The sequence below is a fragment of the Petaurus breviceps genome, unplaced genomic scaffold (assembly GCF_028583685.1).
Source record: "Petaurus breviceps papuanus isolate PSGF00001 unplaced genomic scaffold, PetGlider_PUasm1.0 67, whole genome shotgun sequence".
In the NCBI taxonomy this organism is placed as follows: domain Eukaryota; kingdom Metazoa; phylum Chordata; class Mammalia; order Diprotodontia; family Petauridae; genus Petaurus; species Petaurus breviceps.
Genome location: NW_027186446.1, coordinates 165394 through 181500, shown reverse-complemented (window position 1 = coordinate 181500; position 16107 = coordinate 165394). Strand labels below are relative to the sequence as shown.

The following is a 16107-nucleotide window of genomic DNA, read 5'->3' as shown; positions in this document are numbered from 1 at the left end:
TTTTTTCAACTTCTCTTTTGGAAATGCCTTCAGGATCTATAGTCCATCCTTTTGAATGTGTTTAATTACAAATTTTTGTCCATTAGAATTGGATTTGTTATTTGTAAACAACCAAACATCATTTAGGGCTATGAATAAATTGGGTGAATTGAATTGGTTCATGTAGTTATTTTAATAGTAAGTATACTATGATGCAAAGACTTGTCATGGTGAAAAAGTCACTCTTTACAAAGCTCACTACTTTTTTTAAGTTGCAGAGAATCTTTCAAGAATTATGCAGAATAACTTCTACGTAAGTAAAAGTACTACTGACTGCATGACTTTGTGCTATTAATTCACCACGTATTAATACAGTATATTCAATCTTGTAATTCTTTTTCAGACATGCATTTTCTGGGATCTCAGGGGTTTTGGAGTTTCCAACTGAGTATTTTGAGATTTTTTTCTGATTATAGTGGAAAGACCACTTTCTACCATAGGTCTATTTTCCTCAAAAGTACATTATTGTTCTCAACTTCAGGCAAATAAGCTTATCCAAATCTTTAATATTCCTCTTTATACCAAAATGTGCAGTAACATATCCAGTTACTCTCCTCATATTTAAATTTCTTTTCAGAATGAACTTTTTATATCTAAATAAAACCAGCAATAACTCTTATACTTAGTTATCTTTTATCTATATTTTGTATTTGAATGAACCAAAATAAACAGCTTTCTCAAAATATCTATTGTCTCTGCATATATATATATATATATATATATATATATATAAACATTATCTACCATCGCTGAACTTATCTCATATGCCAAGCAAAAAAAATAAAGTTTCCTCAATAGTAATTAATCCAAAGAAATCCAACAATTCAAAATGTAGATTTTTAACTTAATGCAACATGTGCAATTGTTTCTTTACTGTTTTGGGGAGAAAAATAATCTAACAGACTTACTAGTAGGTTATCCAGATTACCTTTAAAGTTACTATTTCCAGTTAAAACATGTTATAATATGTCTTGGGCCAGGATCAAGTCTCCCTAGCTTCCATAATCAATATATAACAAGTAAATATAAGATAGCAATATTTCATCAGGTACGTTTAAAAAAAAGTTTGACTTTATTATTACTATTTGATGCATATCTATGGTTTCACTGCGTCTCACAAGGGAGAAAACTTACTTCATGCATAGACAATCAGTCTAGCAATTTATTAACTTTTACACTTTGAGAGGTCTTTTTCCAAATCCCCTCTGAGAATAAATTATCTTTTCTTATATTTTATGTTAAGATCACAGGATCCTTGGAGGCCACCTAGAAAACTGAGGTCCAGAGAAGTCAAGATCACAAAATAGTACCTGACAGAGGCAGGATCTGAATTCCTGTCCCCTGACTCCGAAGTGAACTGTATCATACTGCCTTTGACTGGGCTTAAGTTCACTGAGGAGTTGTTTCATTTTTATTTTTCTATCTAACTAAGACCTAGCACATTGCCTGGAACTGCAAACACTTAATAAATGCTGACACTGGTCTCCTTTGTTCCTTGAACAAGACACTCCATCTCTCAACTCAGGTTATTATTAGTTATATCAACTAGCTATTCTATGCTCTCCCTCCTCATCTCTATCCAGTGGCTTTGAGTCCCAGCTAAAATCTCATCTTTTATAACAGTGGGTTCAATTCAAAAAAGAAACAGGAACCACTAAACTATACATAAGGATGCTTGAAAGCCATGTATTTACAGTTTTAAAATGTAATTACTATTTTATTGTATTTTTATTTATTTTGTCAAATACTTCCCAATTACATTTATTCTGATACAGACCTCAATCAGGAGGATGTGTTATTTCACACCTCTTTCAACAGGAAGTCCTTCCCAATTTCTGTTAATTCTAATAGTGCTTTCTTTTTCTCTGTAGATTATTTCCAATTAATCCTGTCCATAATTTATCTGCACATATTTGTCCACATGTTGTCTTCCCCATTAGACTGAGAACAGGGACTGTCTTTTACCTTTCTCTGCACCAACTAAGGCTTAACAGTGCCTGGCATGTATGAGGAGTTTAATATTGAGTTGACTGTCTTGCCCAAGGTCATGACATACACTACCGTGTTTCCCGGATAAGACCTATCCCGAAAATAAGCCCTCCCCTTACTGTGTAAGATTCCTCTAAAATAAGCCCTCCCCCGAAAATAAGCCCTATTGATATTGCTACTGTAGTGACGGTGATCCCCTGCGCTACACTACAGTGCCCTCTGTATGCACCCCCCCCCCCCCCCCGTGAAACGCAGGCCGAGCTCCGAGCTGCATCCAATCAGAGCTGCAGCAGTGAGCGGTCATCCTGTTCTTCCCCAGTGATTTGCTTATTGAATAAAGGTACATTTTTTTGTTCACATTTACCTGTTTATCAAAATTGCTGTCAATGTTCATTAAAATAAGCCCTCCCCTGAAAATAAGCCCTCTGGTGTTTTTCTGTCCAAAAAAAATTTTGATAAGACAGTGTCTTATTATCGGGGAAACACGGTAGAACTCCTTGATCTAAAACAATCCTCTATCCAATGTCAATCTGCCTCAACTGAAAATAAGTTTAGAACTAGAAGAGACTTTAGAGGATACCTAAATTCAAGTCCTACATTTAATAAGGACAACTATGGCCTAGAGAGGTTAAGTAACTTTCCCGAAATCACACAGGTAGTAAGTAAATGGCAAATCTGGACTTGAATCCAGGTCCCATATTTTATCAATATATACAATACTCCCTTTATAGAACACTATTACATATTTAAATGGATCAGTAGTCTCATTGTCAAAGATATTACAACTGTAAAGGCTGCAACTCATCCATGCTTACCCACCCCCCTATGTGGACTCTTATCTATGTCTTCTCTGAAGTTTACCACACAAGGTTAACCCAACAAACAGGAGGCCTTCTTCACCTTTTCTTAAAATTATAATACCAGTATCCCTTGGCCTTTCCACAGAATCAGTATGTTTTTGATAATAGATAATATCCTTTATTCTAGTACTTTCAATAGTACAAAGGCATAAAAATATCATTATACCCCTTCCAAGGACAATTATTTTTAAAACTTCACTGATTAAAAAATGTCAAGAGAAATAATGGAATCTCCTCTTTGGGCTAAAAGATGAAAAAATTGAAAGGTATTAGTTTCTTTTGTTCCTACTCCTTGAAGGCTTAGGTGAACTAGCCAATTGAACAATATTCTATTCTTGAGGAGGCAAAAATATTTGTCTATGTTGCTAAGGTAGAAAAAAAAATTAAGCATTACAAGGGTAGCAAACATTTAAAAGTTCACTACAGGTAAAGAACTACATGTTGCTATTGAGTCATTTCAGTCATGTCTTGACTTTTCGGGATCCCATTTGGGGTTTTCTTGGTAAAAATACTGGAGTGGATTCCAATTTCCTTCTCCAGCTCATTTTACAAATAAGGAAATTAAGGAAAATGGGGTTAGGTGACTTGCCCGGGGTCATAATAAATGTCTGAGGTTGGATTTGAACTCATGAAGATTGAGTCTTTCTGATTCCAAGCCCAGTGCTTTATCTACTTCACCAGTTGGCTGCCCACATGTAAGGTACTATTTAAGGAAATAAGACATGTACACAAAACCCTCCAGATTAAATGAAAATTTATTGATACTCTGTGACTTGAACGTAAAACTGAGAAATGAGAAGACAAATTAAAAATACGCCTGAGAAGTAAGGAAAAGAGTCTGTCAGCTTAAGGAATACACAGAAACTGTAGACTTACATAATAATTTCTTCAAGAAAAACAATAAGAAAAAGCACGGGACATGATAAGCACCAAACAGCATCAAAAAAAGGGAATATATTTTAACAGAAAGAAAACAACTCATTACTGACAAGGTAGTAATTTCCTGAATGAGCTTCTGACTATAGTCAATCTATTGACTTGTTAGAACAAGATCAAAGTATTAACCTAGAAGAATAAAAATGAGATAGGGTACACACTTAAAACAATTTTAATTGGACCTATTTAAAAAAACTATGACACCAAAAAGTGAGAAATCAAAGAATACAGTTATTTTTTTAACAATTTCTTACTTTTTGATGCCCTTAAAAATCAAGAGATATTACTGACGAAGAGGGCACTTTTTAAATAAGTTGTCTATAAAATTTCAGAGAAGGATAGAGCAAAATTAAAAGCAATACTGCCTCATAAAACGCTAACAATTGAAGGAAAAACAGCTTAAAGAAATCTTATTGACATAGCAAGGTCAACGAAAAAATAGCTAAGGATAAATCCAGCATGAGAATGACAAATAAAAAATGAAATAACAAAAAAATTAACATGTTTTATCTCCCCACCAATGACAATAGAACCACCACACCTGGATGTTAATAACACAAGCCTGGATGTGCTACTTAAAAGAGATAGATGTGGCACTGAAGAAAACAAAATTGAAAAGCAGTTGGACTAAACCCATATACAAAGTAGAATGTGATTAAATGCCATTTAAATATGAGTTAAGGAAAGGGAAACACTGTTTTGACAGTAGAAGAGAATGAGGATTGGGAAAGTTTCAGGAAGATGATATTACAGCTGGAAAGGATTTCAAAATAAAAATAAAGAGACAGGGGCAGAGCTTTAAAGGAAAAGTACTGCAGGTTCATTAATAACAGAACACAGTGGGAAAGGCTAGTAGTACTGTTTGATTTGAATGTGTGATAGATACAGGGGAATACTAGAAGAGAAGGCTAAAAACACAGGTTGGATAATAGAATGTCTTGATTTCTAGACTAAGTGTCTTTCTTGTAGGGACTGAATGAATTATTAGGCAATTGTCATAAAGAAGTTGTTGAGCCTAAGACGTCCAAAACCTTTTAACCTAAGACTTTATTCCTGGGCTTATATCCCAAGGAAGTCATCGATAAGAACAAGATTTCCTTAACACTTGAAAATATTCATAGTAGCATTTTTTGTAATAGCTAGGAATTGGTAACAAAGTAGATGCCCATCAACTGAGAAATGGTTAAACTGTGGGACACAAATGCAATGGAATATTATTGTACTATAAGAAATGATGTATGTAAGATCTATGTGAACTGACTCAAAGTAAAATAGACAGCATCAAGAAAATAATAACATCATTACAATGTAAATGTAAAGAATGACACACCCCAAAAATCATAATAACAAAACATAAAGGATTAAGCAGGGCTCAGAATTTAGAGATAGGAAGACACTCAACCTACTCTTTTGTGGAAGGGACAGTCACAGGTACATGTTTCCAATACTTTTCCAATATATGGATCAGTTGCGTTGACTTTTTTTTTCTCTATAAAAAAGTACTATTTGTCATAAAGGATGGCTCTCTGGCGCATAGTAGGAACTTAATATATGCTTATTTCCTTCTTTCCCTACTCAAAACTCTTCAAGAGTTATTTATTTGCCTCTAAGATAAAATACAACTCCCCATTTAATGCCCTCCACAATCTAGCACCCATTTAATGTTCCTGTCTTCACCAAATTACCTACCTCAATGTCAGAAACCAGCTAATCCATCTTATGACTAAATAGTAATTTCCTCTAAAAAATACTCTCTAACACGTGGTCATCCACCCTTTGGTTATTTTATTATTCTTTTACCCTCTTTTTAACTGTCTAACTGATCTGCTAGCAGTTCCCCAGACATTTCCCCTTTGACATCCACACCTCTGCATAAGTGATCCCCCATTTCCCCACCTACTAGGAAATCTATAGACTCCCTCAATGTACAGACCAACCCTACCTCCTGATATGAAGTCTTTCCTGATTCCCCTAGTTTCAAGTCTCTCCTTGAAATTACTTTGTAAACCTCAGCACAGGGCTTTGTAAGGAGGTCTTAATACTAGTTAAACTGAATGCATGATCTATAGTAAGAGTTTCGTTGATATGGCTACAAAGAACAATTGTGTTCTGTGGTGCCTATGTAAAGACCATAGACTAATAACTCTGTAATGCCTGAGGGTTTCACAGTTCACTGATAATGCCCAATATTCTTTAACTCCTACATCATCCAAGGAGCACTGATCCAGAGGGGCAAATGACACCTTTCTTACAACTATGATCTCTAAACTGTGACTGAATATTCCTATCAACAAAAAATCACTGAACACATACTCCCAATATATTATTTAGAGATGACATACCCTAAGATAATGATGAATTAGCTTTTACTGGCTTTCACTTAGAATTTCAAAATTCAAAATAACTTGTCTTGCACATGCAACTAGCAATATCAAAATATAACCTAGACCTAGTTAAAAAAAAAGTGCAAATTAAGATAAGGTAATGTTGCTAATTAAGAAGTAACTCAAGCAGTGTCAATTACCATATTGTTAACTATAGTTGAATAATCACATTCGAAAGTTAATGTGCTTTATTAATCAAAGTAAACTATCAATAAAAAACAGTACTTGAAAGAATGTCCTGACAATATACAACTATTAAAAGAAAAACAATACTGTTCATATTAATATCAAAAGTAAAGAATACTTAAGAGGGCACTCGACCCCAATAAAATACAGCAGGGCACTAGTAATATCAAAGAAGTAAAGTAAAAATTAAGACTTTGTTTTTCTTTCCTCTTCCCTTCTGCAAGCCTTTCTATAATTACCTGTTCAGTTCTTGCTCATCAATGTACAATTTTTTAATTAAACCAGACTTCTACCAAAGTTCGCTATCAGTACTACTATACCTTATGCTCAGAAAGAATTAAATTTCAGAAATTGAAATGTATTGTTTCTATAAACTACAAAAGTTTCAGGGACATTCAATATTTACCATATCAAAGAATTATAGAATTTCAGTGCTCTGGCATCATTTAAAAGACCTAGAACTTCTGACCGTAGCAAGACAAGTATTTATTAAGGGCTTACTATATGTCAGGCACTGGACTAAGCACAGATGACACAAATAAAGACAAAAATTAGTCCCTGCCCTCAGGGAATTCCCATTCATAGTGGAGACAAAGTACAAACAACTCTATACTAGAGATAATATCAGAGGCAAGACTTGAATAAAACTAGTAAGTGAAGTTGAAAAGGGACAGTATCCTGGGCTTGTGAGACAGTAAGTGAAAAATCACTGAGTCAGGAGATGAACTGTGCTGTATAAAGAATAGCAATAAAGTTAATCAGTGTCACTGCATTTTAGAGCAAGTAGAGAAAAGTAAAGCATTAGACTTGAAAGACAGCAAAAGACCAGAATGTGAGGGGGCTTAAAACAAATGATTGCATCCTTGAATTTTAGTGAATAGCAGAGTTTAGGGGGAGGAGGAGGAGGGAGAAGGCCTGACATAGTCAGACCTTCCCTTTAAGAAAATCACTTTGCAGCCAGAGAAATAACTGATAAAACAAACATATAGACTGGTTTTACATATATATGTAAATATATATTTACACACAGATATATACATACATATATATTTACATCTAATGTACCCATGAGGTGGAGGAAAAAAGAAATTTACATAACTTTATTATATATTTAAAAGGAACAGCAAATTGTACATAATAGATTTGCAGTTTCATGTGCAATCATCTTTTTAAAATTATAGTATGTTATGGAAATGCTTGTTTTATTCCATAAATTTAAAATAAAATAATTATGTTTTCTAAAAAACATCCCTGGCAACTGAGTGAGTAGAGTAGAGACAGGGAGACTAACTAAAAGGCAAAAAGCTGTTGCTATAATCTAACTGTAGTGATAAGGGCTTGAACCTGAGTAAGTAGAGAGGAAACACATGAGAAATGACAAGACTTGGCAACAGATTGTGTGGAGAGAGGGAGGTAGAGGGAGAAGAGTTGAGGAAGATATAAAGGTTGTAAGACTAGGTGACTAGGAGAATGGTGGTACTTTAACAGTAAAAGCAAAGGGAGATGGGTATGGGAGGTTGGGGGGTGGGAAGGAAATTAATTGTTTTAAACATGTTGAGTTCAAGGTGTTACAAGACATCCAGTTCACGATGTCCAAAAGGTGACTGGTGATGTGAGACCAGAGAGCTCAGGAGAGAGGTTAGGGTTGGCCATATAGAGCTGTCAATCATCTGCATGGAGAAAATTGAAGTGATGAAAGTTGATGAGATCACCCAGCAAGATAATATAGAGAAAAGAAGAGGGCCCAGGAGAGAGCCTTAGGAGATTCACAAGGGTAGGAAACACAACCTAGATGATGATCCAACAAGAGACTAAGGAGAAGCTGTCAAAAAAATTGGAGAACCACCAGGAGAAAGCACTATCAGGAAAACCTAGAGGAAAGGGCATCCAGAAAAGGTTGATCAACAGTGTCAAAGGCTATATAACTCGAGATCTTAAAAGTCACATAATTGAAACTGTCCATAAGGAAGAATCCTCCCTACAAAATTTCTTGATTTCTTGAGGTAGCCAGCTCCACTACCTGATAGTTGTTTTCCCTAATCAAGCCTAATCTGTCTTGAGCTATTGATCCTATTTCTGCTCTCCCCTGGTTCAAGCAGAGAAAGTTCCCTCTTCCACACAAGAGCCTTGCTTAGCATTACCACTGTTTTACCATTCTTCTATACAACAGAATGATGATAAATCAAAATAAACAGCCAGATCAATCAGAAGGAACTATTACTAGGAGTTTTATGTTTTTTAAAGACTGACACAATGAAGCCTCAAAAATATTTAAAATCAGCAAGTTCTAACAATGAATAAGTAAATCTCTCCTGAGTATCCTCATTTATTCAATAAAGACAAATGAGAATGTCAATTAGTTTGAACATATTCTACAACCTTAAAATTCAATCTCTTTGAAAATATAGACATAGGTTGAAACACTCTACTTCCTATAGGCCCCATTCAGATTTTATATGAACCAGATTTTATTTTTTAAAGTAAGGCCTATATTTACATTAATGTCAGTATCTACCCTTGCCAAGGTAAAGAATTAAAATGAATACAAAATGCAAAGTGATATCACTGGTAATGAGAGGCAGTTTAGTGCTGTGGACAGAAAGCCAGAAACAGTAGAGCCAATATGAAAGTTCAAGTCCTATGTAACCCCAGAAAAGTCAATTAACCTCTCAGTGCCTTAGTCAACTTTCTCTAAGTTATAAAACCAATGCTTATCTGCATTGGATAGGAAATTTAAAATCTGTGAGATCAAGACCAGTTCACAATATTAGACAACAGGTCAGGACCTGTTATTTCATTATTATACCATAATTCCAGTGTTTACCTCTTTAGACATATTACTAATTGTTTATTTTTTTAATGCTATTCCAAATGCTCAAGAATGAGAAATTTTAGTTATCATACATAACCCCATTTACATAGGTATTCTCTGCTTCCATATCTGTATTTATTAAGAGTTAACAGTAGGAGGCATTTTTATTTCTTTCCAAGTAAAAGTTTTGCCAAAACTGAACTGAACATTTTGGTCTTCTGAAGTTTTAAATCTAACCCGTTAGCCATAAAGGATGTACATAAGGAACATAGACCCAACCTTCTAAAAAGTACAGAGCATACATAAAGAGGCTTGTGATATTCTTAAATAAGCATGACTAAACAATTATATATGTAAACACACATATCAGTGCTACCAAAAATGTTGCAACCTCTTTCACTCAAATCTTAGCTAACATTTAACGTTTGAGTTTTACTAATGTTTTAGAGTCAACTAACCATGTGATCATAGATAAGAGGTAATGCTTTAATCCAAGTTTTGTACATAATGTGCTTCTCTGTGCAGCAGGATAAACATTCAAAAGGTGGTTACTTCTCTTGTATGCTCTGCACAAGTAGTTTGCCCACACATACTTCAAAATCACCAACCTCAATTATACCATTAATATAATGGTATATTGTGTTAACTGTGTATATTTGTGTAACTGTTCGGCTAGATGTTCAGGTCTGCTCATCTCTATTTAAATACTTCATTGAATCAATCAAACCTTATTAAGTACCAACCAGTTATCAGGCACTGTGCTAGAGATAGAAAGACAAAAATGGAAATACCTGTCTCCATTACAATCTAGCCAGGGGAAACATACAGTTATTCCTTTCACATTGCCCCTGCAATCTGGATAATTCATATAAAATCTTCTGGTCCTCCCTTTATACCAGAAGAAGTCTGAATTTTTTCTTTTTTTTTCAACGGGATATTTACAATACACCTTATTGTAAAATCTGGGTATATTTACGATATTAAGAGATAAAATATATTGATACTATACAATTCTATATATATGTTATGCATTTCTGTGTATTCTGCTGGCCTTTGTACATCATCTGTTGTTTCCGCAAAACTCCCAAAAAATTCCCACTTAATTTCTTATGCCAATCTGCAATATATCAAAAAGATCAAAAAAGTCATTATGGGAAAGGGCTAACTATACATATATAATTATATACAAAATACGTATGAGCTATATGGGGGAGGGAGAAGATTCTAGGAGCTGTAGTGTAGAAGCTACCACTCTCTAAGGCTATTCCAGGCAAAGGATAGGTTCCTATGGGTCATTCCAAAGCAGAAATGTTTAAGTACTGACTTGGCAATAGGCTGCATCCTATGAATCTAGATAGTTCTTAGTTAAGACCCAACAGGCTTATCAACAGAAGTTTGACCACTAAGTGATAAATTTAGCGCCAAAGCAACTCTTCATGGGTTCCAATTTCCATTCAGTTGGAGGGATTACATATGGTGATACCACATCCTTCAAGGTACAAAAAAATATTTCGGCCTATACTTACTAAGAGATAAGTTGTTCAAATAAGCAACAGAAGAAAACAGAAGGAAGACACATCAAAAGAATAAAATAAGCAGCTTTGGGGCGGCCAAGTAGCACAGCAAGTAAGAGCACCGGCTCCAGTGTCAGGATGACCTGGGGATCAAATCCGGATACTTAGCACCACAGATACTTAGTATACACAGTATACTCCGGTACTTAGCACACCCAGAAATAACTGGCCGTGTAACCTTGAGCAAGTTACTTAACCCCAATTGCTTTAAAAAAAAAAAAAGCAGCTTTGTTCATGAAACAAAGAAAAAGACAGGCAAGCCTTTGTAACTCTGATGTAAAAAAAAATTTTAAATAATCTGTTATTCTTAAATCATTACATATACAAAATGTAAATTCTCTTTTCCATATGCTTCCTCAGTCCAAAAGCAAAAAGAAAGCACTAAAAGAATATCTAGACAACTAGAATTGAGAAGCCACTGCCACCTTTAGAGGCAGCTGTATATGGCTCAAATCACTGCATTCGCCAGCCCTAGATGTCCCAAGCGAAGAAAAGTATAACTTTTGAGAGAAACAAAACTTAGGCAAAAGAAGCAAAGAGGAATCTCTAAGAGTAAAAAGAATACTTCAGGTCCTATAACTCAGAGCAAACCAATAACTCAAATATATAGAACAGAAATCTAGAGAATCCACAGAAATTTGTTAATGATGACAACCACATATACCATGGGCACAAATAAACAAATATCCAGTTTATTCTTATATTACTTATTAAAATCAAAAAATTCCATTACAATTATGGCAATTGCATGTAGCTTACTTAGCCCTTCAGGTTAAATAATTTAGAAGTCACTGTATCATGGAAGGCAAAAGAAACCCAACATGATCCCCCAAGTATTTGTTCTTTAAAAACACACCTGAATTTTTATGTTTTCTTTTGTTTTTTTTTTTTTTGCTTTTTGGAGGGCAACTGGGGTTAAGTGACTTGCCCAAAGTCACATGGCTAGTAATTGTGTCAAGTGTCTGAGGCTGAGTTTGAACTCAGGTTCTCCTGACTGCAGGGCCGGTGCTCTATTTACTGTGCCACCTAGCCACCCCTTTATGTATTATTTTTAACCATTTTCATGGCAAAAAAGGAGACATGAAATCCATCTCTACTAAAAAGTCACAATATAATCTCTGTATTCTTAAGAAAGTTACTGTTTCATAGAACGTAATCATCCCAAAGAACATGAAGGGAAAACAATTAAGACACCTCTAGGGGTAGAACAAATGTGCTTTTAATTCAACCAAATACACTTACATAATCTCAAGATTTTCCAGAGCACATTATATGGATCAGTTGATTCATAAGCCTTACTCAAATGGATAACTTCATCTTCAGTCACATTTTAATTAGTGTAAAAAAAAAAACCCTAAATAAGTTAATAACAGCTAGCATTTATATATCACCTATATGTGCCACAAAATGAGGTAAGAGCTTTACAAATATCTCAACTGAATCTCCCAATAGCCCTGTGAAGTAGGTGCTATTATTATCTCCATTTTACATTTGAGGAAACTGAGGCAAATCAAGGTTAACTAACTTGTCCAAACTAGCACATGTCTAAGGTCAGATTTGACTTCAGGTCTTCCTGACTCCAGGCTCAGCACTTTTTCCACTTTTGTCTTTTATCTAATAATGCTGAATATCATAAAAATCATCAGAACACAGAGCACATTATTTAGGAGATAATCAATGAGTTATTCATTGAGATGGACTGTGGTTCTAGATTCTAGGTCACTAAGGCACTATAAATCTGCAACAAATTTAAAGCATTATTGACAAAATAGTCTAAAAATAATTGAAGTAAATTTTAATTGAATTGAGTTGAAGTCAAGAGACCTAACCTATGATCTGTCAAAACACTTATAAGGTGTTATCATGGGAAAGTCACTGACACTATTAGAGCCTTAGTTTCCTCATTCATAAAATAAAGATAATACTTGTTATAAGAAAAGGACTTGTAAAATTTTAAAGCATTAAATGTAAGATCACCGTTAATAATAATGTGGTAACCAATCCATTTAAAGTAGACCATTTCTGAAGTACAGAATACTGTTTTTAGATAATCAAAATTTACTGAGAAAATTATTTTTAGAAACTTAGGTGGAAAGTTTTCCCCTAGAAAGGTCAACCAAAAAAGAATGAAAATATTAATATAAAAATTATATTTTGGTATTTTGAATTTTGAAGTTTATCTTCCCACTTCCCCCACGCAAGATACACAAAATCATACCACAAAAGCCTTGGAAAATTCATGTGAAATGTGTAAATTCACAATACTGGACAATAATACTCACATATTGAAGTAACTAATTTAGAACTTCAATTAATCCTGGAATTAATGCCTAAATCATAAGTGAAAGTTTGCATACAAAAAAGTTCAAATATAATGTTCAGCATTCAAGGCTACTCAAATAATAACAGAGTGTATTAAAAAAAACCTATAAAAGGTAACAATGACCGTCAAAGTTCAAAATATCAATTAGTTAGGAAAAAGGTCAGGTCTCATCGGTTCTAGCATTCTTCCCATACAAGGAGTTTTTACAGTGAATTTTTAAAAATCATAATCTTATATCTAGAAATCCTCAATGCCTGGCACATAGTAGGCATTTAATAAATGTATGTTGAACTAATAATAGCCCTATTTATAGTTAGGTTGTTATTTATGTCTTTAAGTATTTGCTCATTTTATGAATGAGGAAACTAAGGGTCAGAAATAAATGAATTTGCTAATTATATAGTCATAGAGCTATAAAGTGCTAGAGTCAGGATTTGAACTCTGACTCTAGTCAGTCTATATATATTGTTCATGTAAAAAGCACTTCAATATTCAATGGACAGGCAATAGAGACTTCTGTATATTTTCCACACAGGATGCTTTAATCTTCAGACTGATGGATTTGAAAGTCTGTAAATTAAATTTTAAATTATTTTATGTATGTACATCTGGAGTACTGTGTTCATTTCTATGTTTCCCATTTTAGGAAAGAATCTGCTAAGCTGTCCAGAGAGTATCAAGGATGTTTAAAGAGCTTTGAAATCACTCCACAGGACTGGATGAATAAACTGAGCGTGTTCATTTATCCTGAAGACGTCATTAGTTGCATTTGAGTACATTAACTGGAAGCAGTTGCAAAGAGGCAATTTTAGGTTTGAAAATTTTCCTAAAAATTGGTAGTATAGAGTTATCTAAAAGTAGATGGGCTGCCTCAGAAGGTACTGAGATCTCTCTCACTAAAAGTCTACTTTATCAATTTTTATAAATATAAATATATTATTATATATCATATATAAATATATAATAAATATAAATTATAAACTTTATTTATAACTACTTATCAAGTAGTCTCTAGGAAGAGATTAATGATGTGATATTGGTTTGGACTAGGCAGTTTCAGAGGTCTCTGTCAACTTAGATTCTGTGATGGTAAATGATAGCTTCCTGACCAAATACTGTAAAATAGAATTAAACCATAGAATCAAAGAACCAGAAGGGACCTTGGGGACTATGTCAGTCCAAACATTTTGTTTTACAAAGGAAGCAACAGAAGATTATCATTATTATTTGTAGTAGCACAGCCTGGACTCACAAATCTGTCTCCTGAAGGCCAATCTGACAAGGTTTTTGTATGCTGGGACCCCTAGAAAGCCAAGGCAGTGTTGCCTAGAATGAACTCACACACACACACACACACACACACACACACACTCTCTCTCTCTCTCTCTCTCTCTCTCTCTCTCTCTCTCACTCACTCACTCACTCACTCACATGCCTTCTCTTAATCAAGTGGCAAAGAGTTTATTGTAACGCCTTAGCAAAAGCAGGCAAGGGTTCTTAGGGGAACTTGTGAGAGACTGAGGATGGTACTGGGGTTGATATGGAAAAGGGGCATGAAAAAGTAATGCCAGGGATACTAATTAGGTAATCTATAGGTTCAGGTGTCTTTGGGAGCTATGAATGGGAAAGTGCAGGGAGTATACCAGACATTGAGGGAGATGTCAGAGGCATGATCTTGGGGTCTGGCAGGAGAAGAATCCTTGGACCAGCCAGGGACAAAAATCCTTGGGCCAGGCACCTCTCTGTTCTGAAAAGAGAATGTATTCTGCAACAACAGAAAATTTTCTCACAGGACAAAGGGCCTATTAAGAAACCAGGAGGCTTCCAGAGACATGATCTTAAGGCTGGGGCCCCGATCACCCCATCAAGTCCAGTTGTCCTTTCCACTATGTCAAGCTACAAAAGTATAAGATATTTTTAGTTTTAAACAAGACGCAATGCACAAATTATTGCTATAATTATTTCTTAAGATTATACCCTTAAATGGATGCATTTCCTATCAATTAAAATGTCCAATATTAATGGGGTGAATTAATCCTCTAACTCAACTAATCCAATGAAACCATAGTGACATAAAGGCACAAAAAGCCATTTCAAACATTTAGGGTTCCTTTTAATCACTGATGAAAATAAAAATCTTGTGGGAAAATTGCTTCATATCATTCTATTAAGAAAAAAGTTAATATTCAGATTACAGGACATTTATAAATTCTAAAACTGTATAAAGGATTCTTTATAGTAAAGAAATAAATACCATTTCAATTACAATATTGATAAAATTAAACACATTTCATCAGGTCTAACAAAACCATTTACTTTTTTAAATGATATGCTTTATAGACTATAGACTATACAGAAGGTATTGCTGCTGTTATTAAATAATCTGTCAAATTCATGGCCTCAAAACTGTACATGATGAACACAGCATAATACAAATGCAGTACACAACCACTAGGTGCACTAGCAACAAAGAATTCCTATTTTCTTCTTTTTAAAATGGCATAAAATTTGATGCCGTGGAGTCATGAAATATTTGGTCTGAAATTAAAGTAATCCTCTTACACAACAATCTTCAAAAAATTAAGAAATACAATTTCACTATTAAGGCTTCAAACATGTTTAAATACGGCAAATGAAACAAAACTGTTCTTTTGCATTTTATTCTTCAAAAAGACAATTAAAAACAAACATTCTTCCAAGAAATGGAAATAGAGAATATAGGTCTTAAAGTGATCAGTCCTAAAGCATGTGGCAGTCTCAGTCTCTAAAAAGAAAGGTGTGAAGTCTCACCCCCACCCCAAGCAAGTGAAGGAATGAGAGCCGCACCGCCTTCACCTTTAGTTACCCCCACCCCCACCCCCACCCCATTTCCTCATTCACTTGTAAATAACAGGCTACAAATAAGCTTTAAGCCTTCTCTTTTGGAAGGGACGGCCCCTTCCACGGCAGAATAGGTAGAGGGAGAATCAAAGGGAAACTCCTGGGGCAAAAAAAAAAAAAAAAA

At 34.5% G+C, this 16107-nt stretch overlaps 1 protein-coding gene across 6 annotated transcripts in view; it reads right to left on the bottom strand.

Annotated features, from left to right (window-relative positions):
• LOC138173917 (poly(A) polymerase alpha) overlaps window positions 1–16107 on the bottom strand; it is a 77088-nt gene that overhangs the window by 60072 nt on the left and 909 nt on the right. The window lies entirely within an intron of this gene.